Source organism: Cydia fagiglandana, chromosome 16 (genome assembly GCF_963556715.1).
Source record: "Cydia fagiglandana chromosome 16, ilCydFagi1.1, whole genome shotgun sequence".
In the NCBI taxonomy this organism is placed as follows: domain Eukaryota; kingdom Metazoa; phylum Arthropoda; class Insecta; order Lepidoptera; family Tortricidae; genus Cydia; species Cydia fagiglandana.
In genome coordinates this window covers 2,021,903-2,048,507 of record NC_085947.1, presented here as the reverse complement: position 1 = coordinate 2,048,507, position 26,605 = coordinate 2,021,903, and the positions used below count along the sequence as shown (strand labels likewise).

At 39.4% G+C, this 26,605-nt stretch overlaps 1 long non-coding RNA gene across 1 annotated transcript in view; it reads left to right on the top strand.

Moving 5' to 3' along the window:
• Nucleotides 1-26,605, top strand: part of LOC134671719 (uncharacterized) — a 404,925-nt gene that overhangs the window by 242,692 nt on the left and 135,628 nt on the right. The gene's annotated exons all lie outside the window — the stretch shown is intronic.

The following is a 26,605-nucleotide window of genomic DNA, read 5'->3' as shown; positions in this document are numbered from 1 at the left end:
TGTTGTTTTATGTTTGACGTTAATAAACGCGATACTTAGCAATGATACTACGAATATTTTTTTTAAATAAAAAAACAATATCGTCTTTCTTGCGCTGTTCCGGGTGTTTGTTACGGCTTATGGGAGCCTGGTATCCGCGTGACGTAGTTGTATTTATAGGGACCGTGCGCGTTGGAGAGTCTGCCATCTTGTGGCCTGAATCAGACACATATGTGCACATGCCAAAGCAAGTGCTACCATCTACCGTTCTCGTCGGTACGTTTCCTTGCGCATAGTAGGTTCTGCCATCTGTGGGCTACATCGGAAGCATTAACGACACATTTACTCCTTGCGCCAAAAATCTGACGGCTCATATGCTGCCCCCTAATAGTACGTGCAGGGGGCCTATAGTAAGTACTTTATCCTTGCCACGAGTTTAACACTGACATATTAGCAATTAGTGACTGTGTAAACTAACTTCCAAATCTTCCAATGCGTCTCGCTCGCATTGACATTGTTGCAAGCGAGACGCATTGCGTTTGAGTAGACGCAGTGCCTACATGGCCACTTTCGTAATAACTATTGCTGGCTGTACCTATATTTTAGTAATCTAGGCACGATAGAGTGCCAAGCCAAGTAATAAAAACCGGTTATTGACCGGATAACCCGATTTGATGTAATTTATGCACCGCTCCAAATTTACGGCTGCATATTCGCATTGAAATTCATAGATGAATTAGTTCGGATGCGTGACAGATAGCCATATTGGTAACGAGAAATTATGGTCATCCAATGGCAATTTCAAAACGGATCATAAATATATAATGATAAATATTATGGAACAATGATACACCTATAATGAAACAATAACCTATAATGATAACCTATAATGATATGGAACAATGATGACCTAGCCCCACAGTAAGCTAGCCGGATGGAAATTACCATTTCTCGTCTGTAGGTTAGTGCTATAAAGATGACTCACGCTATGCCCGGGCCGCGCCGTCCGTTATGTCATTTTCTATGACGACTGATCGGTGATCACGTGGTGCTTTCCATAAAAAACGAAGCGCCGGTAGCTCCGGTCCGGTCTAGCGTGAGTCATCCTTAAGAGCCAACATCAGGAGTGGTCATTTCTCCATACAAACGTACTCCTCGTTTTCCTCCGTGGTTTTTGAAGCTAGAGCAATGATTTTTTCAACACAGATTAATATTGTCAATATCTGTGTCGGACCGTTTTGCTTTTGTTGATATTTTTGTTTTTTAAGGCGCTAGAGCCCTTCAAAAATGGCCAAAATGGCCTAATTGACTATGCCGCAATGAGAGGCGTGGCATTCAAAACTGATATCAATTAGCCAAAAAAGCAAAACGGTTCGAAACAGATAATTTCATAATCATTTAAATTTCCAAATTTGTTTACGATTGGTTAAGTTTTGGAGGAGGAAACAGAGGAGTACGAAACCTCGATTTTTGAGATTTTTACGCAGGATTTTTCGCCTTGTCCTTATCGCACTACTTTTAGGTGCCGCTTCCGTTAGCGAGACGGGTATATTTACCTAAAATATTTAAAAATCAGCTCCTGTTTCGTCTTAAAGCACAAACCAAGAGACGAGAAAGGATAATTTCCATCCGGTTCAATCTGATACTTCGCTACATTTACTATCCGTCAATCATAAATCCTAATCTTACTCGACTAATCGGCTGCCCTAAGCAGAAAACAAGTATCTCGGAAATTTTCAAAAACGGGTTTTTTTGATTTTCGGTATCTACAATTTTAGGCGCATCTTTCACCAAAAAAATAATTGTAAAATAATGCGTAGTTTTTAAAATATTCATGTTTTTAAAATCCAAGTATCTTTTTTTGACCCTGTATTCTACGCTGAATTCAAGTATATGTCCCATTTCTACGCTAAATTCAAGTAACTAAACAGAGATACTTGTAATTCATATAGATGACCGAGATACTTGAGTTTAGCGTAGATGTTCGTAACTGCGAATCAGTTTATTACAATGGTAAAACAAGTATCTCCCAACACAATCAACAATTTAGGTTAGAAATTAGTTACATAGTTATACAGAAGGTACCTTGTTTAAACATATACTTACGAGTACATAGAGAACAAATTTGCTTAGCAATATTCGTGTCAAAGGCTAACACTTGAAGAGTCTGTGTTAAAATTATCTGTATTGTCTACAGTAATGAAAACAAAATACTAGAATGCATGAGATAGACGCCTACGCCAAAGAAAGAGGAAATCATAATCATGCCGTATCCATGCCAAAGGTTTTGGAAAAAAATAGAAACAAACAATAACTGACTGGATTCAATTGACCAAAAGGGAAATATATAATCCAGAAATTGAATTTTTATAAAGAAATATATTATGTGGTAAAGTGAATCATCTAAGATCAATCTCGAGGAGTCTATTAGTAGAGTTAGACCAAGAAAAGTCTGCAGAGATGTTGAGAGCACACTCAGTGCCAGTGTTATTTATATCATAATTTCATAGAAGTTTTACGTTTAAAATAACACCTGGACTGCGTGTGCTGTCAAAATCTCTGCAGTTTTTGGTTTAACCCAAGCCACTAAAGAGAACCACCAATTACTTACCATATTAATAGGTAACATAGCCAAGAATCGATATTGCTTTATAAGAAATAGGGAAAACTGACTTGAAGGATTTAATTAGATTTTTACTTTGTTACATAAGTAAAGTTAAATATGTAGTAAATAAAGTAATTATGTACCTAAGTATTTATCTATGCAAGTATGTATATCGTCGGCATCGTCGCCTAGTACACATAGTACAAACTTTGCTTAATTTTGGGGCTAGGTCAACGGGTGAAATATTGTCCCCAAATATAGATATTTATGGACTCACCAGCTCTATCCATACCATGCACCAGCCTCATTCCTATCAAAGACATCTGTCAAATAGGACTATAAATAATGCAAGTGCAAGTCGAACTCGCCCACCTTACAAATTTAAGTTATTTCTTTTTTTGTAGGTACTTTATAGTTTTCAAATTATTCCCTCTACTTATAGTGTCAGACAAGACAATATTACTTGCTACATTTCATAGTTCTAGGTCAGCGGGACTTCCTTAGCTACCTACTACCTACCAGTTTTAAATTTTGATTCCCTTGAGACTGTCGAATACTTACGTATTTTGACATAAACGACCGTATCTTTTTTTACGTTAATTTAGAAGTTTGAAACCACCCATCCACGAAGACAGAGGGTTTGTTGAAGGAATGGGATATTGTATCACAAAATAATCGCTGACAATAAATAAAATCGTTGAAATAACTACCAATAACCATGTGTCAAAAGGTCTGAGGATGGCAACATCAATTACTAATAAAAAAAAGTATATAAAAGTATATATATCAAATGAGTTTTAAATATATATAAAAAATATATAATTATTTCAAGCGTTTTATTATGTAACAGAAATTTTGAAGTCGACAAATCAGAAAGAAACAACAATGAGTTATCGGTAGCTTATGTCATTAGCTTTCATTTGATACCATTTTCTTCATAATTGCATGAAAATTTGAAAAGTTATTGAGCGGTGAGCCAAATATGTTTAGTATTTAAGAAGCTAAAGTGCTTGCTATTTCAAAGCTAAACACGAGATACTTGAATTTGTGTAGAATGGTTCTGAGATTTTCGGGCAGTAAACTACACAGAAAACATTTTATGCCTGTACAAAGTTTTATATACAAGAATAACAAAAAATAAAGTCTGTATAAACTTAATTTTATCGCCCTTAACAAAATGGTATAAAAAAATGATATATTTTAGACCAAATACCTAACAAAACAGACAAATTACGTTTTTTTGCTCTCCTCAAAAATTTGTCAAAACTGAGTTACTTGTTTTCTGCTTAGGGCAGCCGTAATTCACTAGGTGCCTACATGTTCGAGCGTAGCCCGAACTCCCTTATCCTACAATAAGCATTTTCCCCTTTTTATCCAGCCTAGCTATCAGTTCATTGACCGGATACATTCATACCAATACCAACCTTAACACGTTTCAAATAAAGCACAGTTTACAACGTTTCGATAATACCGATTCATGTCACGGCCCAATACAAACGACCGATAAGCTTAAAGGGAGCTATTCAATACGAACATGCCAAATGAGTGTGACCAGATTCAGTTGAGCCCTAGCGGCGTAGGATTTGTTGAGATAAGTGGATCTTGGCAATTAGGGACCTGTGTAAACAAGGTTAAGTGCAGAATTGTTAGATTGAGGCTGCTATGATAGAACTAGGTATTCTAAATAAGCCTATATTATTATTTTGGCTGACAGTATCATTTTCACATCCAAAAAAAAATTATACTTACGGTTTTTGCACCATTCACTAACCCGCGGTTAACCGGTTAAACCTGGAGTTAAGGGTAACCAGTATAATTTGACACTGGGTTTTAACGGGTTAACTCCGGGTTAGTGAGATGAGGCAATTGGCGCTTAGGAGTCAAACGAATCTAACCAGCCGCTATAAAATAATCGGATTTAAGTACGCTCTAATTTAAAAATAACATTATGAAACAAAACGACATTCTCAATAATATAAGTATTTGGCAAAAATTTCATTTTTGGTACAAGCTTTTATCGCTGCCTGTACTTTTCTTACGACAGACAACTAATACTCATCGAGACAATTCTAAAAACCCCTAACACAATTAGGTTGCGTTGTTTCATCACAGAGTTCCTATGGCCACCTCCTGTCTCCATCATCAGATTAGCTCGATGGTACCATAATATTGCATTGTCATCCGATTTATACATGCATGCAAAATTTCAGCTCAATCGGAAACCGGGAACTGGATCAAATTTAACTTGCAAGATTTGATTACAGACAGACAGACAACGGGCAGGTGAAAGTAAATAAAAGCTTGTAAAAAAACATACAACCGAATTGATAACCTCCTCCTTTTGAGATTTGGAAATCGGTTAAAAAAGAAGCTGATTTGACTAATAGGAAAGTACCCAATTGTATGGGAGAGGCTTTTAAGAGAATACCTTTTATTTACGCACACTGGCGCAGTGTCAGAGTTGGATCGTTTTTCACTAAACAAATGATGCTCGGATCAATCCAATAAAACAGAGAGGCTGTTCTCCCAGGTGATTTACACGTAAAAGGCTCAGTTCCTTTCACACAATGTCACGGCATGAGCCGACGGTTTTTTTTAAAGTAGGTACATTACCGTTGTATGTTTTTAGGGTTCCGTACCCAAAGAGTAAAACGGGACCCTATTACTAAGATTTCGCTATCCGTCCGTCCGTCCATCTGTCACCAGGCTGTATCTCACGAACCGTGATAGCTAGACAGTTGAAATTTTCACATATTATGTATTTCTGTTGCCGCTATAACAACAAATACTAAAAACAGAATAAAATAAAGATTTAAATGGGGCTCCCATACAACAAACGTGATTTTTGACCAAAGTTAAGCAACGTCGGGAGTGGTCAGTACTTGGATGGGTGACCGTTTTTTTTTTGCTTTTTTTTGTTTTTTTTTTTGCATTGCGGTACGGAACCCTTCGTGCGCGAGTCCGACTCGCACTTGCCCGGTTTTTTACTAAGAATTTCGTACAACCAGTACAACTAGTGTACATTTCATTTCATACTGGCTTAAGAAGCCATTTGAGGGTATGTTTACTATTTTATACCTAAATACCTATATGTAGATACAGACTAGAGCGTAAGACAAAGAGTGTATGATATAATTGACCCCGCCCAAACTTTTTAATACTCGTTTAATTCGACAGATTGGACTGCGTTATGTAATGTGTAATAATAATAAACCTCCACAACAAAGTGCGCGCCTTCAACGCCTGGGTAATGCCCCTACTCACATACTCCTTTGGCATACTAAGGTGGACTCAGACCGAGCTGGACGCCCTGGATCGGAGGGTCCGATCACTGCTCACCACACATCGCATGCTACACCCACGCTCGTCAGTTATGAGATTGTACATCCCACGGAAGTGTGGAGGCCGAGGCTTCCTAAACGCCAAGGATCTCCACAACCGCGAGGTGTACAATCTCAGGAACTATTTCCTTAACAACGAGTGTGGGATGCATCGTGATGTGGTGGCAGTAGATAGGAACCTCACGCCGCTTTCCTTGGCAAACGAGAACTGGCGCAAACCTGTGGTACTAAGTACTGCGGATCGCAAGGCGGCATGGGAGAGTAAGGTGCTACACGGGCGGTTCTACAAGGCCCTCACGGGACCCGATGTGGACCTGCTCGCGTCGGTGAACTGGTTACGATTCGGGGACCTCTTCGGAGAAACCGAGGGTTTTGCCTGTGCAATTGCAGACGAAGTGATGATGACGAACAACTATCGGAAATATATCCTGAAGGACGGTACGGTCGACATTTGTCGGGCATGCCGCCGTCCCGGAGAGTCACTCAGGCATATCATTTCCGGTTGTTCTCATCTTGCTAACGGCGAGTACTTGCACAGACATAATCTCGTAGCCAGGATTATTCACCAGCAACTTGCTCTTCTATATGGCCTTGTGGACTGCGAAGTACCGTACTACAAGTACTCACCTGCGCCTGTTCTCGAGAATGGTCGTGCCACGCTCTATTGGGATCGATCTATCATCACTGACAGGACTATTGTAGCCAATAAGCCTGATATTGTGATAATAGATCGATCGCAACGTCGGGCCATGCTCGTTGACATCACCATCCCCCATGATGAGAATCTCGTGAAGGCCGAGAAGGACAAGTCCAGTAAGTACCTAGACTTGGCTCACGAGATAACCGCCATGTGGGATGTTGATTCGACGATCATTGTCCCGATAGTCGTTTCAGTGAACGGTTTAATAGCGAAGAGTCTCGACCAACATCTCGAGAGACTCTCGCTAGGTGGTTGGATCAAGGGACAGATGCAGAAGGCGGTGATCTTGGACACGGCGCGGATAGTACGTCGGTTCCTCTCTCTGCAGCCCTGACCACCGGTAGCTTGGGCCTTGCCCCGCTGCTGGCGGCACCCTAGGTTAGGTTTTTTATAATGTGTTTATATGTATTTTTATTGTTTTGTAAGTGTTTTTATATTTTACTTTTATATTCATATTATAAAAATACCTAACCTAAGACGATAAATAAATAATCATAATAAACCTCCAAAATAGTACAGAATTAAAATTCATCATGATAAAATAATGTAATAGGGTTGTCAGCATTAAGATGTCTTTACACCTGATCGGCGGTAACCCGGCGCGTTGTCGGAATCTGCATAATCTGCCGCCGTGAGGATTGAACGGCGCGAGGATCACTTCATCGGTTACTGTCTTCGATTCTATTTTAGGTTACTTCTTCATTTTATTTAATACATTTATTAATACATTCATACAATACAATACAATACAATACAAATACTCTTTATTGCACACCTCAATAAAAGTAGATAATACAAAAGAAAACATAAATACAAGCAGAGGTAAACAATAGGCGGTCTTATCGCTAAAAAGCAATAATAATTATATTTGGTCCATATCATAATATTAATTCTTATATGTTAAGATAATAATTTATAATGCAATGTAATATTATGAAATAAATAAATATGTATATGTATCATACTACTACTAAACCCTATCTCAAGATACGTGAGTTTGGCTTGACACGGCAGAATAATCCCTAAAGCGCCAAAATAGTCCAATTAAAATTCACCAGGATAAAATAATGTAATAGGGTTGTCAGCATTAAGATGTCCTTACACCTGATCGGCGGTAACCCGGCGCGTTGTCGGAATCTGCATAATCTGCCGCCGTGAGGATTGAACGGCGCGAGGATCACTTCATCGGTTACTGTCTTCGATTCTATTTTAGGTTACTTCTTCATTTTATTTAATACATTTATTAATACATTCATACAATACAATACAACACAACACAACCCAACATAACACAATATAACACAACACAACACAATACAATACTAATACTTTTTATTGCACACCTCAATAAAAGAAGACAATACAAAAGAAAACAAATACAAGCAGAGGTAAACAAAAGGCGGTCTTATCGGTAAAAAGCAATAATAATAATATCTGGTCCATATCATAATATTAATTCTTATACAGGGCGTCCCACGGCGATGCCACATGGAGGGAAAGTATCTTAAATATCATAGATAGCAAATTTTGCTGAAAGAAGACTTCATTTTATTTTTAAAACTTAGTAAAGTTGCATTCATACTTATTTAATTAAAAAAAAAAATGTATGGAAAAAAATTATCGCGTCATTGGAGGAAAAGTACCTTAATTATTGTAAATGAACATCTTACTGAAAGAAGACATTATTTCGATTTAAAAAAACAAGTTGAATTGCATTTTAAATAATTTCATGGTTAAACCGGGAATCGAACCCGCTACAAGAGAAAAAAAAATACCTTGTACCAAAAAAATAATTCTCACATTGAAGCCTTTCGATCGGTATGACAAAGCTACAAGGTATTTTTTTTTCTCGTGTAGCGGGTTCGATTCCCGGTTTAACCATGAAATTATTTAAAATGCAATTCAACTTGTTTTTTTAAATCGAAATAATGTCTTCTTTCAGTAAGATGTTCATTTACAATAGGTACTTTTCCTCCAATGACGCGATAATTTTTTTCCATACATTTTTTTCAAAAAAAATTAAAAAACTATGAATGCGATTTAACTAAGTTTTAAAAATAAAATGAAGTCTTCTTTCAGCAAAATATGCTATCTATGATATTTAAGGTACTTTCCCTCCATGTGGCATCGCCGTGGGACGCCCTGTATATTAAAATAATAATTTATAATGCATTGTAATATTATGAAATATATTATATCATATCATTCATTGCCACCCAGCCAAACAAGATATCCGCGCCAGGCCACAACACTTTCGACATATAAAGCTGTAGTACCACGATCCCGACTATCGGGTCGTCCGGAAATCATAAAATACCTGAATGTGTTAGGTAGGTACCTAATTGAACTGCGTATATGTTACGTCATATTAAGATGTTAAAAAATAAAGTTATGAATGTAATTAATTTAAGGCATGTTAAATTATATACCTACCTACCTACCTACCTCACTAGTTATATGTTTTAAAGTCTTCGGATGTTGAATTAATTAATTAATAAAACAAAACGCGTCTGTTAGGATCAGCACAGATATGGCCGCTAGGTGGCGATAGCGCCACGCGCGGCTTATGACTTGCCCCAAAATTGGGGCGGAACGGATGTACTTTTAGCTACCTGTAGCAAAGCGACGAAATCGCGGAGTGAGCCCCGCTTGACACTATTTACGGAGAAAACCACTGTAAAGGCCTCATTTGTTAATTTACATACACACAAACGGTGTCGGTTTTCCGTCCGCGCATCAAAGGTTGTGGGCCAGCGATGGTGCGTACGCATCTATACGTGGTCCAGTCCATAGTGCGTGTTCTCAACAATCACATGGCCATCTCGCTGGTCCAGCGCTATGCCATCGTGTAGAGGAGCCATAACCATCGCATGGCCATCTCACTGGTCCCGCGCTTGGCCATCGTGTAGAGGAGCCATAACCATCGCATGGCAATGTCACTGGTCCAGCGCTTGGCCATCGTGTTATAGAGAGAGCTATAAAAATGTCGAAGACAGCGCTCGGTGTATTTGGTTCCGAACTAATCTCTGGCTAGGCGTTGGATCCGCGCATGACATGCTCCCAGCGTCAGGGATTTGCTCTCCGTACCATCATCTACTAACTAACTAAACAAGTTCAATAAAAACCCGTAATGGCTCCTCGATTCGATGGGCCATCATACTGTCCCACTAAGATTGGCCAGCATGTATTTAGAGAGGGTAGTGATGTCGAATGGCTTATAGCGCGGCGGGATGGCGATGGAATGGTCACGGTGTAATTTTTTCGTCCGCACATCAGAGGTAGGGGTCTGGTCCAGCGCTACGCCATCGTGTAGAGGAGCCATAATCATCGCATAGTCATTTCGCTGGTCCAGCGCTTGGCCATCGTGTTATAGAGCCATAAAATGTCGAAGACAGCGCTCGGTGTATTTGGTTCTGAACTAATCTCTGGCTAGGCGTTGGATCCGCGCATGACATGCTCCCAGCGTCAGGGATTTGCTCGCCGTACCATCATCTACACTATTTACTGAGAAAACCACTGAAAAGCGGTATTTGTTGACTTAAATATACTATGTAGAATTTAATATAATAAATTACAAGCACTAGACTAGCACGGGTTACCAAATTATACACCTAAACCTTGCTCAAGAATTACTTTATTGATAGGTGAGAACCGTATGAAAATCCGTTCAGTAGTTTTTGAGTTTATCGCGAACATAATAACACACAGACGCAGCGGGAGACTTTGTTTTATAAGGTGTAGTGAAGCTGTAACTATTTGTCTTTTAAGCCGCGTTTCGGGTTGTCGTTAACATGGTCGCCTCTTTATCGTCTGTTCACCATATCTGTCAGCAAAGTACGTAGATTACCTAGGTACTTAGTACGATTGTAAATTGCACGATTGTCATTTTTGCTGGACAACAAAAAAATCTCCAGGATTAAATAATATATCGTTCCTCGAAAAATATTTCAAATGATAGAGAGTTAAGCCACGAAAAGTCTGCAGCGGATTTGATAGCCCACGCAGTGTAAGTGTTATTTCTACGTCATAATTTTATAGAAGTTTGACGTTTAAAATGACACTTGCACTGCGTGGGCTATCAAAATCGCTGCAGACATTTCACGGTCTGACTTTAGTTTTGAACGATTCACGGTTAGTTTCACCAGAGTCGAAAACAATACGTACAAAGGTAATCACAGTCCATATCCCGGTCGATATAAGTCTAGTATTTCTTAGGAATTTAATCTTAAGAGCCCTTCAACGTGCACACTAGCGCCACAGCTAAATAATCGTGATTATCTAAATTTAACGAAAGATATTGAAAAAAGGAGGCCGCTACGTACTGTATTGTGTATTTAAGTACCTTTTGAATACATCAGACTAGTTTTTATGTTGCTGGATTCGTCAATCTATGCGTCCAAAGTTAAAACGGCCGTTTTTGTTTTGAGTTCCTAGATCGACGAAACCAGCGACACAAAAACTAGTTTGATGTATTCAAAAGGTACTTAAATACACAATACAGTACGTAGCGGCCCCCTTTTTTCAATATCTTTCGTTAAATTTAAATAATCACGATTATTTAGCTGCGGCGCTAGTGTGCACGTTGAAGGGCTCTTAACTTAATCTTGGCTAAGAAATAACACGCTATGTTGTTAACAAGCTATGATTTTCCTTACATTTCCATGACGCGACGGTTCGTGCTCAAATTACCGTCAAATTGGAATCTTGCAACCCGACACGTGTTTTGTGAGGGAATTAAAATGCTTAGTTCGTGCTAAAATATAAGGGTACGTGAAACTAGTTTCAATTTTGACAGCAGATTATTTTTATATGTAAATTTTTAGGATTTTGTAATGTACCTGCACTAAAGAACATCGTTATTTTTGAAGTGAAAACTTCTTTGGCGGCGCTGAGAACTTTTTGAGGTGGGGAAAAAACGATAAACTCGATTCAGCGTAACGCGTAACGTAACGCTGACATCATGTTGTCAACATCATGTGTCACGGACAATGTTATTCACCAAAGAACTTTAGTCATAACGTATCGTAATCAGGTCAATTATTTAAAACTGGACTTAATTATATTAAGCAATAAAGCTTAATGTTCTAATCTTGTACGGGCTGTAATACAAGGATCTCACAGTTACATTCTTTATATCACTCGAATATAATTCAATAAAGCTACATCTTGATGAAATCGCAAATAAAAGTGAACTCTAGTACTGGTGAATAAAACTCAAAATATCATGACCAAATATATTTAGATGCGAGGTCTGCAAGGTAACTTTATAATTTCTAATCGAATTTTAAACAATTAACGCTACAAATTTAAGCTCACTGGCCAGCAATTTCGGAACTAAAGTTTTTCAATAGAAAGGACGATGGGTCAATTATACATAGTGCTGCACACATTTTGCACTAGTCATTGAGTTTTCACTTCGGTCGGCACTCCCGGAGTGCAACCCGTTGTTTCTTATATTTTAATTTTCCTATGCTTAATATGAACTTTCCTATGCTTAATATGTCGAGGGAACAAGAAGTAGAGGCAGAGCTCCAACTCGCTGGACGGATCCACTCCTGGAGGCAATTAATAGTGGCACACAGTCCGCACTTCTTCAGGCTCAGAACAGAGCAGCCTGGAGGCTTCTTATAGACAGAGCTACTTATGGTGGTCACGACCCTCAGCTGTGAGGATAACAACGAAAAAGAAGAAAAGAAAGAAGAATATGAACTTGCCTATGGTATAGAAAACATGGACGCAAAATTTGAACCCATACAGATATAGAAGTTAGACCAAGAAAAGTCTGCAGCGCTTTTGATAGCTCACTCAGTGCAAGTGTTATTTATACGTCATCATTTCATTGAAGTTTGACGTTTAAAATAACACTACTTGGCGTGGGATATCAAAATCGCTGCAGACTTTTCTTGGTCTAACTCTACCACCATATTCATTAATTAAATTAATTGAAGCTACCGAATCATAAAGCTCTCGACTTACTTACCTATTTATTATTAATTTCCAACAGGTGTTCGTAGTTTCAGGAAATTACAAATGTCTAAGAGTGTCATTCCATTTCCAACTGCAGCTGCAATACTGTTCATTTTACTATGGAAATTGACAGTGACAGCGACGCGTTTCCATAGTAAAATGAACAGTATTGCAGCTGCAGTTGGAAATGGAATGTCACTTTAAATGTAACGTTTGTACAATTTGAATGCAGAATTATACCTATATATTTTCCATCGTATTTTCACGGAAACGTACGTTAATTTTAGTAACGTACGTAAACGTACGTTAGTTTCCTGCAGTAATGAAGTCGGCAGCATTACTGCAGCAGTATTGCAGCGTGACATTACCGCCGACAGCATTGCTGCCGCAAAAGCCGAAAGTCCCCCGTCAGAATTAATTTCGACATTTATTAACATTACCCCGGTTTTAACATTAATCTCCATACTAACATACGGGACAATTCGAACCTGTACCCGACATCAAACCGATATTTGAATAATAATATATACTATCAGTACGAGAGAGTTAGGAGAGGAAAATCTGGCGGAAGATTCTGGGGCCTATCAGAGAGGAAGATGGCACTTGGAGGCGAAGGAAAAATAGGGAGCTAGAGGATTGGTTGCGAAGGTTGCGATGCCTAATATAATTGGCGAGATCAAAGCCACACGACTCCGCTGGCTTGGTCACCTGGAGAGGATGGGGGAGGATCGTGCTGTGAGAAGAGCGTATGTGGGGCACCCGGGCGGAAAACATCCGTCTGGGTGTCCCAGATACCGCTGGAGTGACGAAGCCCAAAAAGACCTGTCCGCCCTCGGAATACCCAACTGGCGTGAAGTGGCGCAGAATAGGGCAGAATGGCGCTCTCTTGTGTCAGAGGCCAAGATCCTCTTTGGGTCACTGAGCCAGTGATGTATGTACTATCAGTACGATTTTTTTCGTGCAAATTTCGTGTGTTTCGCAGAAATGCAACGTATACTTATGTTTAAATATGTCAGTGCGCGCATTTACGACAATCAATATGTAATAATCGTAAGTCTTTCGCGCGGGCATCTAGCAGGTGACAAATGACATTTCTTCAACCAAAAACGTCACTTTTGACAGAGATCAGATCCATTACTAATCCAGATCTAATTAAAAATCTGTTATTAGAATCAGAATATGACTGTCTTTCGCACTAATAGGTACATGTGCGGATAAGTCAGACCGAAATGGACACACGAACCGCTATGAGGCCCGATTCGGACTTTAACATACGTCAAATATTACGTCTAGGTACAATAATAGGATTGTCAAAACATGTCAAAAGCGCTGCTTCTTATCAAAAACGTCACTCTCACTTTTTAAACTGACATTAACAAAAACGACATTTCTAATCCATAATCGTATCTGCGGGCGCGGGCGGGTACGGTTCCATTTTTATCGCCTGTCACTTTGCGCGTCCCTTTCGCACTTACATACTTGTTAGAACGTGACAGGCATGGTGACAAGCGATAAAAACGCGACCGTGTTACGCCGTCGGAAGTAATATTTGACGTATCTTAAGATAAGATAATTCGATCCGACCCGATTCCAATATGATTCAAATATCGCTTTGATGTCAGGTGCTCGTTCGAATTGGCCTGCTACTCTCGTAATTAATGCCAGCGGCGTAAAACAGAATAATGTGTCGGAAATAGTATTTTGATACAGAGTGCGGCAGATTACACGATGTGCCAATATTTATCGATGGCTCGCCCGCGCTGGTTACTAAATTGATACAGAGTACCGCCGTGCCGGTGGCGACGACCACAATTAACGCATCTATCTAATTATCGACACCAGTTTTTAGGGTTCCGTACCCAAAGGGTAAAACGGGACCCTATTACTAAGACTTCGCTGTCCGTCCGTCCGTCCGTCCGTCCGTCCGTCTGTCCGTCTGTCTGTCACCAGGCTGTATCTCACGAACCGTGATAGCTAGACAGTTGAAATTTTCACAGATGATGTATTTCTGTTGCCGCTAAAACAACAAATACTAAAAACAGAATAAAATAAAGATTTAAGTGGGGCTCCCATACAGCAAACGTGATTTTTGACCAAAGTTAAGCAACGTCGGGAATGGTCAGTACTTGGATGGGTGACCGATTTTTTTTGCTTTTTTTCCGTTTTTTTTTGCATTATGGTACGGAACCCTTCGTGCGCGAGTCCGACTCGCACTTGCCCGGTTTTTTTCATAATAATATTACCTAACACGGTTGTTTATCAAAAAAAAACCGGCCAAGTGCGAGTCGGACTCGCGTTTCTAGGGTTCCGTACATAAGTCCGACTCACGCTTGACCGCACATTTCTAATAGGTTTTCCTGTCATCTACAGGTAAAGAATTATTTTGTGTATTTTTCTCAAAATTTTAGACCCAGTAGTTTCGGAAATAAAGGGGGGGAATGGTCATTTTTTGGCTATTTTCTTAAATAACTTCGAAGCTATGTTTTTTAAAATAAAATAAAAAAAAACGTGTCCATCTTTGGGTCACTAATTTACATATGTGTACCAAATTTCAACTTAATTGGTCCAGTAGTTTCCGAGAAAAAAGGCTGTGACAGACGGACAGACAGACAGGACAGACGAGTGATCCTATAAGGGTTCCGTTTTTTCCTTTTGAGGTACGGAACCCTAAAAATTGTCAGTGAGATGGCTCATTTCAAGTAACTTTGCACAGCTCAACTAACTTTAACTTTATTTAACACCAAACAAGGCAAATTGCCGTCAGGGGTATCTTTTTACTTGACAGCTACTACGTATAAAAAACCGGGCAAGTGCGAGTCGGACTTGCGCACGAAGCTCCGTACCATAATCCAAAAAAAAATCGGTCACCCATCCAAGTACTGACCCCGCCCGACGTTGCTTAACTTCGGTCAAAAATCACGTTTGTTATATGGGAGCCCCATTTAAATCTTTATTTTATTCTGTTTTTGGTATTTGTTGTTATAGCGGGAACAGAAAATAAATCATCTGTGAAAATTTCAACTGTCTAGCTATCACGGTTCGTGAGATACAGCCTGGTGACAGACGGACGGACGGACGGACGGACGGACGGACGGACGGACAGCGAAGTCTTAGTAACAGAGGGTCCCGTTTTACCCTGTGGGTACGGAACCCTAAAAATTAACTGTCATATACATGTACCATCATTCGAAGCGAAAGTGGCGAGAGTTATAGCGGGCAGATTAACAGCCCCCACAGACAAGACATCCTCCAGACTGAGCATAGTAGCTCTACCCTCAACCCCCTCTGCCACGCATAGGTACGGTAGTTTTACTCCATTTTTATGCACCCAAAAGTAACCCGTTTACATTGTGTTTGAGTACAATTCACATTAGATTTCTACATAACAAGCGAGCACAGTTAACCCGGCCGCCCCATGGGGATTACTCGATCAAATCCCATAGCAATAAGCAGTACTGTTGAGCGCACGTCACGGACACCACAATAATGCCCCGGGGAATACCTATTATTACTATTTTTAATCAACATAGCGTCGGCGAAGCGGTGGCCGAGTAGATCTCACTATGATGTACCATAAACTGAGGTTAAGCATGCTACACAATTTCGCGTTCAAAAATCAACTCCCTATTGCCACTAAGTGCTACGGGTTACGTAGCGCGTAGCCATGTCTTTGCCATATGGTGCACGTAGTCGCTACGAACAGTGCACCCGACAGTCGGGTTCTTGGCGCTAAAGGCGCTAAATGTGTTCCTCAACAATCGATGAACAAAGTTTCCCCGCGAACCAAAGTAACCCAATTTTACGGTATAGGAGTGATTTTTCTGAATTTATGTTTGATATTTACCACTAGTTTTTCGGTGAAGGAAAACATCGTGATGAAAGTTGACGAAACCTGCGAAGAAAATCAAAGGTGTATGAGGAGTCCCCAATCCGCATTGGACCAGATTGAGGACTTAGCCTAAACCCTCTAACGCATGAGCACTGTGCCCCGCAGTGGGACGTAGTTATATGTTTAGGCTGAATTATTACAGGAAAACTTATTTAAGAAGTCGAATGTGAGTCGACCTATAAAGCCTGGCAAAAAAGTGTGGAAATTAAAAAGTGGCAAAACTATAGTGTCGCCCCTTTCAAATAAATTTATACCGGGTGTGGCCTGTAACATGAGCAAAAAATAAAACTGTAGGCTGTACTCCTCATACTAACCAACATTTGTTCAGCGACTTTTAAAAATAACTTGTAGTTTGATTTTTATTAAACTTGAAAGTTTATTCTAAGACGCAATGTATTGCGAATTTTGGTATGATTAAGGCGTGACAAGCAACGTCAATCACAATGATATGGCGTGGCGATGGCGTCTTTTGAAGTTAATATTTATTTTGTTTGAAAAATAGGAAATCTAAATATTTCATAATTTTTAAAAGTTGTCGAACAAAAGTTTCGCCGCTTGAGGAGTACAATCTATGTTTTAATTATTTGCTCGTGTTACAGGCCACACCCGATATAAGAGGACGACACTACAGTGTTGCCGCTTTCTAATTTCTACTCTTTTTTGCCAGGCTGTAAGTATATGGTAACATTACATGCGTCACGTTTCTAAACGCATCGCATTCGCGTCTAAAAGTTTTTTACACTTTTTAATCAAGGACAAATGCTATGAATTCACATGGAGATGCAAGGGCAGATTCCAACCAAAACCTTAAAAGTTTAGGGCCAACGCCCACGAGCGTCTCCAGAGAGTCGACGTCTAGCCAACTCTATGGCTGCTGCTCAACGCAACGTTGACGCAACTGCGCTAACGTTATTTTCCACACGCTAGACAAGACGCCGACGCTTAAAATACGCTAGTAGTGTGCGGTCTTTCTTACGGCTCGGCCACGACATTCCACGGCTGGCGACGGCGGCGGCGGCAACCATAAGGTCCGATCGCTGTGTCTCTCTCCAACCTGTGGTTGCCGCCACCGCCGTCTCCAGTCGCACAATGTCAAGCCGTTGAAGTTGGCATAATAAAAGTGGTGCACAAAAATTAAATGCCCAAGTGGTCAAAATGCATTCCATATATTTCCAAAGCCTATTCCGCATCGGTATCCGTTCGGCCAATCCCAATAGTCAGTAAATCAGGGGTTAATCCGACCATTTGTTACAGCGATAAAACTGAATATATTCGCCTTCTTATGAAGCTGAAGGCTTTATTAAAAGGTTTAGGATTTGTGAGTTTTCTTATCGTTATCGTACATTTTTAAAATAAAGTCCGTAAAAACTATAAGCTAGGCTAGAGTTAAAAGTAAAGGTACCGTTCGGATTTCAGACTACACTACTACGCAAATGTCAAACATACGGGCATCAAAATTGAATTTGATACCTATAGTCGCACCAATAAAAGTCTGCAGCGGATTTGATAGCCCACGCAGTGTAAGTGTTATTTGTACATCATAATTTCATAGAAGTTCGACGTTTAAAATGACACTTGCACTGCGTGGGCTATCAAAATCGCTGCAGACTTTTTACGGTGTGACTATATTTGCGGCAGCAAGGCAGTCGACAGTAAGGTGGAAACGCCATTTTTAGGGTTCCATAGTCAACTAGAACATCACACAGATATGGCTAATATTGGGCGACTGCTAAAATTATTAGCCACTACATAGTAATTGGCCGCTCCTAGTCCTAACAAAAGAAGCAAGCCAATAGAAGGTTTATTGTTAATAAGAGTACCCAATTATCTTATCTTATTGTTTTCGGGGGCCCTTACGGATACACTTCGACCCATAGGGATCTTTTGTGCAATTGCCCCCTAGAAAAAGATCCGTCAACTACTCAAGAGCTTTTCCCACCATATCCATGTGTTGGACGATGGAGCTCATGGGTAGCGTTTTAAAGTCCTTTGGTTCCAGGTATCCTGCTCGAAAGTCCTTCATTCTTTGTCTGGCGAGGGCGTGACATTCACACATTAAGTGTTTCATTGTCTCTTCCTCTTCGCCACACATACGACAATCGGTGTTGTCAGGGTGTCCCATCTTGGCCAGTATTCCTTTGACGCCGTAATGGCCGGTAAACACCCCCGTTATGATTTGGAGTTGTTTTTTGCTAAGTTTCCAAAGCTTTTTGCTCCAGCCGGAGTCTACTCCTTGCATAAAGAGCTTTGCATGCTTTAGACCCGTCAGACTGTCCCATTCTTCCTGATGTTTAGTCTTGGTATGGTCTTTAATAGCCGTTGTGATAGTTCCCTGTGAGAGCCCCACGAATGGTTCCGGACGAAGAGTACCCAATTACTATGAAGTGGCCAACAACATATTATAGCAGTCACCTTTCAAATTTCGTCTTAATGCCTCCTCTACACTATTCTGCCGTATTCGAACTTCAAGATATTCACAAGAGACGACACGTACGAGATCCATTCTAGATACGTTATAGTTTAGATATCAACTAGTTCTCTTTTGCTGCGCAATTCGGGCAACCAATGTCACTTTCACGTTAGAGTAAGATATCTATTAGATGCGAATTGAATCTCTAAGTGATATGAGTTTCGGATTTCGAAATTATATTCGTTTCGATTCGGATTTTGAAATAGACACCTATTAGATATCTTTTAGACATCACCAAGATACGATAACGATATGTTTAAGATCTAACCTGTCAAATTTGACATTTGCGCGATTCTGGAGATACACTTAAAACTACACATACACTTGAATTGGAATTCACATCTAATCGATATCTTACTCTATCTAACGTAAAAATGACATTGGTTGCCCGAATTGCGCTGCAAAACAGAACTAGTTGATATCTAAACTATAACGTATCTAGAATGGATCTAGTACGTGTCGTCTCTTGTGAATATCTTGAAGTTCGAATACGGCAGACTGTCAACGATCATCGCCAGACATAGGAATCCGCGAGGCAAATTGTGAATTAACACTTTATGTTGCACCTTATGGTACTAATTACAGCAAAATAGTTAAAAGTTAGTTTATAATTGCCTAATCGTTTTAAAACTGCCTAAATTTTGTTGTAATTAGCACCATAAGTGCCAAATATAAAGCCTTAATTCACAATTTGCCCCGCGGATTCCTATGTAGTGTAGATGAGGCATTACACGCAGCCAATGAACAAATAAACAAGTGCTTTCCGCGTCTTCACAAATTCCTCTGTTTCTCCAATTTCATTCAACCAAGTTTACCGTCAGTGGTCTACCGTTTCAAACGGGGGTCGGACATCAAACGAAACGAAACGTATCGTGTTCCGTTCTTCTTGTTTTACTTAATGAACCGCACAGCAGTATATAGAGCGTAATCAGTAAGACAGTACATGCGACTCTCATGTTGGTCTTAGAGCATTTAATAACTGGAGTCGCCTTTGAGAACTTACCTCTCTGCTGAAAATCTTGCACAATTGTGCAAACTTTTGTATAGACTGACATGGCTATTTGTACGTTACGTAGAAATCATGCAGAAATAGCAATATATTTGACGTCACCTCCCCCGCAAAAATCGGCAGACTATTTTGTACAGAAAATGACAGCCATGATGTCTCCAGTTACTAAATGCTCCTAAATGTTGCTAAATGTGTTGACTTTGGTACAAAATTCGAAATTTAATTTGAATTTTTACAAAATTAGATCTTTTTGGTGTTACAGGTGTCCATAGGCAACGGTGACTGCTTGAATGAAATGAGTTACCTTCTAAGGTATTTCCTTTGCGCTACGACATGGGAATCTTAAAGAAGCGAGTACTCAAGGTTCCCAAGGGTCGGCAACGGACGCCGGTGACCTCTTCCCATCAAGCGGCTCGTCTGCTCGTTTGCTATCACAAAGAACATGATCGATTATCACAACCGTACTGAAGAGAAACTGTGCACTGCGGTATGTCATTGAGAAGCTTGAGTGCGAAATAACGTCGAAAGTACCGCGGTTACCGTTTGTCACAGTAATTGGTGTCTCAAGTATTGTTGCCACTTAATACAAGTACCTATATTATCTTCTATAGCCCCCCCCCCCCCCCCCCAGACTATTCGCGTGAATCGCGGGCGAAGCCGCGAACGCAAGTGTGGCGTCGATTTCGCAGATTGTTCACGCCTTCGCGCCTTGTTTTCCGTTTTTTGTCGGTATTTCGGCCCGCGTCAAAGGAGACGCGAAGCGCGAACTTGCAAGACTCCACATTACACAATATTTTGGCTCCTCTGTGGCAAGATAAATATGAATTATATTATGATTATATTATATTAAGCAGCTATATTTTACGGTTTTACAATAAAACAAAATGGAAAAACAGCTAAATCACGTATGATGCCATAGATAACTAACAGTTAAACTCGATCAGCTGATGCTTTTCCGCCATATTGCCGCAAACCAAACTGCGAAATCGCCGTGAAGTGTGCGAGTGTGGAGTCATACGTCAACTTCGCGATATGTTCGCTCCGCGACGTCGCGCCGCGATTCACGCACATAGTCTGGAGGGGGCTTATTATTCTATTAGTACCTATAGTATGGGCCGGACACTATCATGAATACTGACATAACTTTGAAGGAATGACGGCAAGTAATGAAGTTTATTTAAATATTTTCCATCAGTATCGGAGTTATGTCAAAGTAATGATACTAGAAATGACATTACTACTGACAGTGAATTGATTAGAATGATGGAATCAGAAATGACGGAAGATAATAAGGGACATTATATTTATTTTAACTTTATTAAAAATAATTGTAATTTTTGGGCAGTTAGTAAAGTCTATGACAACCCTACAGTAATAACTGTACTGTGTTCTTGTGCGGTGCAGGCATTTATGTAAACATCAAAGGCGTCGGTCCACTGTTACTTTCTACGCTATGGTAAAAATACAATGAAGGCATTTTCCACGGCTTCCTGCAACATCGAACACGTTTTTTCCTGTTTATCTATAAAACCTCAAAGCCGAGGGCCTAGAGCGAACCACGTTCGACGTGTTCCCTGTCCCTGTCACACTTACGTATGAATTTACAGGTGCGACAGAGAGGCAACACAACGAACGTGGTTCGCGGTAGGCCTTCTGTATCCATCGTACATCGAAGGCATTAATTAGTTCTTCAAAGGCACTTTGATGTTGTACTCAAAAGAGAACAGGATATTGATTAGATTTAAGTCTTACGTGAAATACTATGAGAGAAAATAAAAGCACATTGACGCGGATCAATCGATTAAGGGCCCTTCAACGTGCACACTAGCGCCACAGCTAAATAATCGTGGTTATTTAAATTTAACGAAAGATATTGAAAAAAGGGGGCCGCTACGTGCTGTATCGTGTATTTAAGTACCTTTTGAATACATCAAACTAGTTTTTGTGTCGCTGGTTTCGTCGATCTAGGAACTCAAAACAAAAACGGCCGTTTTAACTTTGGACGCATAGATTGACGAATTCAGCAACATAAAAACTAGTCGTCTGATGTATTCAAAAGGTACTTACATACAGAATACAGTACGTAGTGGCCCCCTTTTTTCAATAATTACATTACCTTTTGTAGATGTTATATGGATAGAATGAGGTTATGGCAAAGAAAATTTGAAACAGAGGAATGTTGTCAAAGTAAATTATGTAGTCAGTAGGTACATTTACCGCCATATTTCGACATTAAACGATTAAAACTTTTAGGACGCCATTTTACTTTGATCCTTGATTTTTCACTGATGTGTTAAATTTGTAAAATATCAAAAAGTATTCTACTAGAAAGTAGACCAAAGGCAAAGACATATATAACGTCGTATAAGATGAATAAAGTCTAAGAAAAAAACGTGCCTCGGAAATCAAGAAAAAGTAATTCTCGGATAGATGGCGCACACACCTTTGGCCTATGCTTATACGTCTTTATTTTGAGTTTTAGTCGTGTAGATAGATGGCAGTAATTTTACAGTGACTACAAAATTTACTATGACAGGACCCCTCTATACTATCTATTCTCTTTGCCAAAGGTATGGCGCCATCGAGCATCGCTCGAAAAGATGGCATCATACGTTTGGACTATCCTCGAGTAGATGGCGATACTTTTTATATCCCGTTTGTGTAATTAAATAAGATGTATTGTGTCAATTAGTCAAATTACATATAATCGATCCCCATTTTTTTTTATTTTTACAATCATTTATTTACAAACAAGATATATAACAGTGGTATTACCAAAAGAAATTAATAACTAGCTCAAATCTAAAATAGGCCCTTGGGCACCAAGGATGCTGGCGGCATTTCCTCGCTGTATCGCAATGCTGATACGTTGTGCGAGGTAGCCGCCAGCTCTTCGGTCACCGTTACGTCATCGATCCCCATTAGATTTGTCTGTTAAATTTATGTAGCCAGTTAGATGGGTCAAACAGAAAACTGTGTTACGTCTTTCCTGCAGACATACACTGTAGAGTTAGGGGCTATAAAGGTTAATTTTCTTATTTAACCACTATCCACGTGAAAAGGTCCCCCGTGAAAAATGTACAGTTCGCGCGAACACGCTAGTTTTTCACGTGGATAAGGGTTAAATAAGAAAATTAACCTTTATAGCCCTTAACTCTTGTGTATGTCTACAGGAAAGACGTAACACAGTTTTCTGTTTGACCCAGATTTGTTTCACAAAAATAGGTAGGTACTTGTTTAATTTAGATTACAATATTAGGTCATGTAATCTGTTTTCCTTAACTCTGTTAACAATAACTCAATATTTAAGCGCAAAACAATCAAAGTGAAAGTGAAATTCAGGAGAAATTGTTCAAATTTGCGTTAACTTAATCTTGATTGCCAACTTGTCTGTTTACAAAAGTGTATAACGTAATAAATAATTACCGACGTATTATGAAATGGGGATATTTTAATTGCTTTTCAGATAAAGATACCTTGTTTATTTTTCAAATAAAGCTACACGGGCTCCAATTCTACACCTCTGCCTGAGAAGATTTTAATGACCAAAATTTGAAGGACGGTATCCCAACGAACTCGGTGGGACACATCTGTTCAAATTATTATATCTTATAATTATTATATTAGCCTTTTCACCCTGAATTGGTAGTTAGTGATTTTATTTTTGCATCAGAGTATGTCTCTTGGCAAAGGCCTAGTAGTTTCCACTGTACTCTATCACGGGCCACTCTCGTCCAGTTGGGTGCCACAGCAAGTTAAAAAAAAACATCTTATAATTAACATGCATTAAAGTAATATGCGTTATGTTGTTAATAAAAGGCTATCGTTCCTGCCCTCAAATAACGAAACCAGAACAAAAATGCCCTTAATTTAGAACATTGGACAGAATCCAGATTTTCGCTTGAAATCCTTAGGCAGGATGAGGTAGGTAACCAAAAAAATCTGCAACTATAAATTGATATACTTTATCTGTTTCTATTCTGTTGTACAGGATTTTAAAGGGTCGGCAACGCACATGTAACACCCCTGAAGTTGCAGGCGTCCACAAGCTACGGTGACCGCTTGCCGCTGTACAATACGGGACCTATTTTCTGTGTAAAACCATGTTAATATAATTGTGCTAAGGGCCCTTGACACAGTCCATTAAAATTGAAAGCACGCAAAAGAAGTATAAAATAAAATATACGATTTTGTGAAATAGATTTAAATATTTGTATAGGTTCAGGTAATTTCGCCGACAAAGTTGTTAATTGAGTGGTTTTGGCATATAACTTCCGAAACGATAATAATTTTCGAATATTGGCTCGTGTTAATGATTCTCGGAATTTCGAAAGACAATTTTATATTTTAATAAGTACGGTACTCAATACTACTTGCTCAATATAGGCTAGCACGCAAATAGTAGCCTGGCTTGAAAATATAGCGATTATTTATTAAATTCCCAAAAGTGGCAGTAAAAAAATTTAGGCGAGAAGGGTTATCGTCCTATAGAAAATTTGAATATCGCGCCTTTTTCTACTGACAAAGTTGTTTGACAGACTATAATACGTAGCAGTCTATCTATTAAAATACTTGGCAATTCCAGGTGGCCTATTAAAAGCTAAAAGTAATTATTTATCAAACCTTCAAAATTAAAATTTAAAATAACCTCACAACCGACAACTGCATAATGCTATCATTATGCGCGCCCGTTTAGCATAAACTAACCAGAGGCAAACAAAGGCGAACTTAGCCCGAGCCAAGCTGACATTCCCATTGCTACTGTGATCGCGACTCGACTGCTCAGAAAAAAGTAGGATAATGGTAACTTTCCATTTCTAACCGCAGCTGCACTCCTAGTACTTAACGCGTCGCTGTTACTGTCGATTTCCATAGTAAAATGAACAGTAATGCAGCTGTCGTTGATAATGGACTGTCACCTGAAGAGTGACATTACATTTTACTAAGGAAATTGACAATGACAGCGACGCGTTTCCATAGTAAAATGAACAGTATTGCAGCTGCAGTTGGAAATGGAATGTCAGTTTAAGATAACATAAGATTCGTTAGGAAACGATTCCGTACGAAATGTCCCGCTCCCGGTGAGACACGACCGCGGACAGCGGCGTGGCAGTCGGCAGTAATTCTCCCGCAAATGTCAAACTGAATTTAGATGCGTGTATTTTTGACATTTGCCGCAGCAATACACGGTAGCAATGTCGGGCTGAAATACTGCAGCAGTAATGCTGGTGCAGTCTAAATCCAATCGGTAAATACTTTTATGGACGCGTCCAAAACTCCGTCCAAACCAGCATACTAAATAGCGATGTGCCATTTTCCCGAGAACAGAGTATTTTATCGGAAACGTTCTCGGAAATGACTTTTACACTTTCGTCGCAAAAGCGATGATTTTATTTTTGTTTAATCGGTTAGTGTAGGAGATAACTGAGATAAGATTGTTCATAGCAATATAAAATAATAATACTAATTGATAAAAAAAACCATGAGTATAAATAAATACTTAACATAAAAATTGCTCCAACAAGTTATTTGAGGCAAAAGGTATAAATTTAACAAAAGTAAATAGGTACATATATGTCATACTAATAAAAAACTAAGAGTCTTCATAACTTATTTCTGCTAATAAGAGAACGTTCTCGAGAATGTTGGAAATTTTCCGGAAATTTCTTCGGAAAGAAATTCTCAGAAATGAGAACGTTCTCATCGGCACATCCCGGCTTCATTCTCTGAGCTCCACATACAATGGTTTCGTCAGTCCGCTACTCGCCAGCAAAATCAACGAAAATGCACGGTCGGCCCTCGAGTGGAAAGGGACTAAAAGCTGTCACGTGTCAAGTGCCCAAAGGGCGCTAACCTACTTCTTTACTCACTGCCACAGACCAAAGAATAGCAAGACTCTAAAATAGTCCTAATAATTCTCTAAACTGAATCATTGTCGATTATTTTGCCTAATGTCATTTCGCAACTAATTTTTAGCATAATTTCATTATGCCGAATGATCAAGTGGCAACTTAACATAATAATTCGCAATTTCTAATCTAACAGGTAGCAACTGTATGTTTGGGTAATAATTAAAAAAAACAACGGGTTGCATTCTGGGAGTGCCGGCAGAAGTGATAACTCAATGACATTGTAGAGTTTTTCGATCAGGTCACGTGTCCGTCTTACGAATTTTCAATCTGTCGGTCACGTGACCTGTCGTGAGTTTAACATTTTTTCCCCATCACAAAAAGTGCACAACGCCGCTAAAGCTGTTTTCACTTAAAAAAAATATTATAAGGTAGCAGAATGACTTGGTAAGTCTATATATAATACACAACATAAAAAGTTTACAAAACCTCGTGCGATGAAAAAAGTCGGTTATTGGCCTTGGTTGCAGTTAACTTGACACACGCCTCCTCGCTTCGCTCGTTGTCGCACCTATCTTAACTGTAAAATGACTGGACATCGTGCGAATGATATCATTTTGAATTCATCAGTTAGAATTGTCATTTTGGCCTCCTAATGTAAAGGATTTTGCTTCAAATGTTTTCATGTTATGTAAAAGATGTTTCAAACCTACATCCCTGGAGTTAATAGGATATAAATTTAATTAAATATACGTACATTAAATAAACATAACTGTAGGTTTCCTTTTGAGTCTCC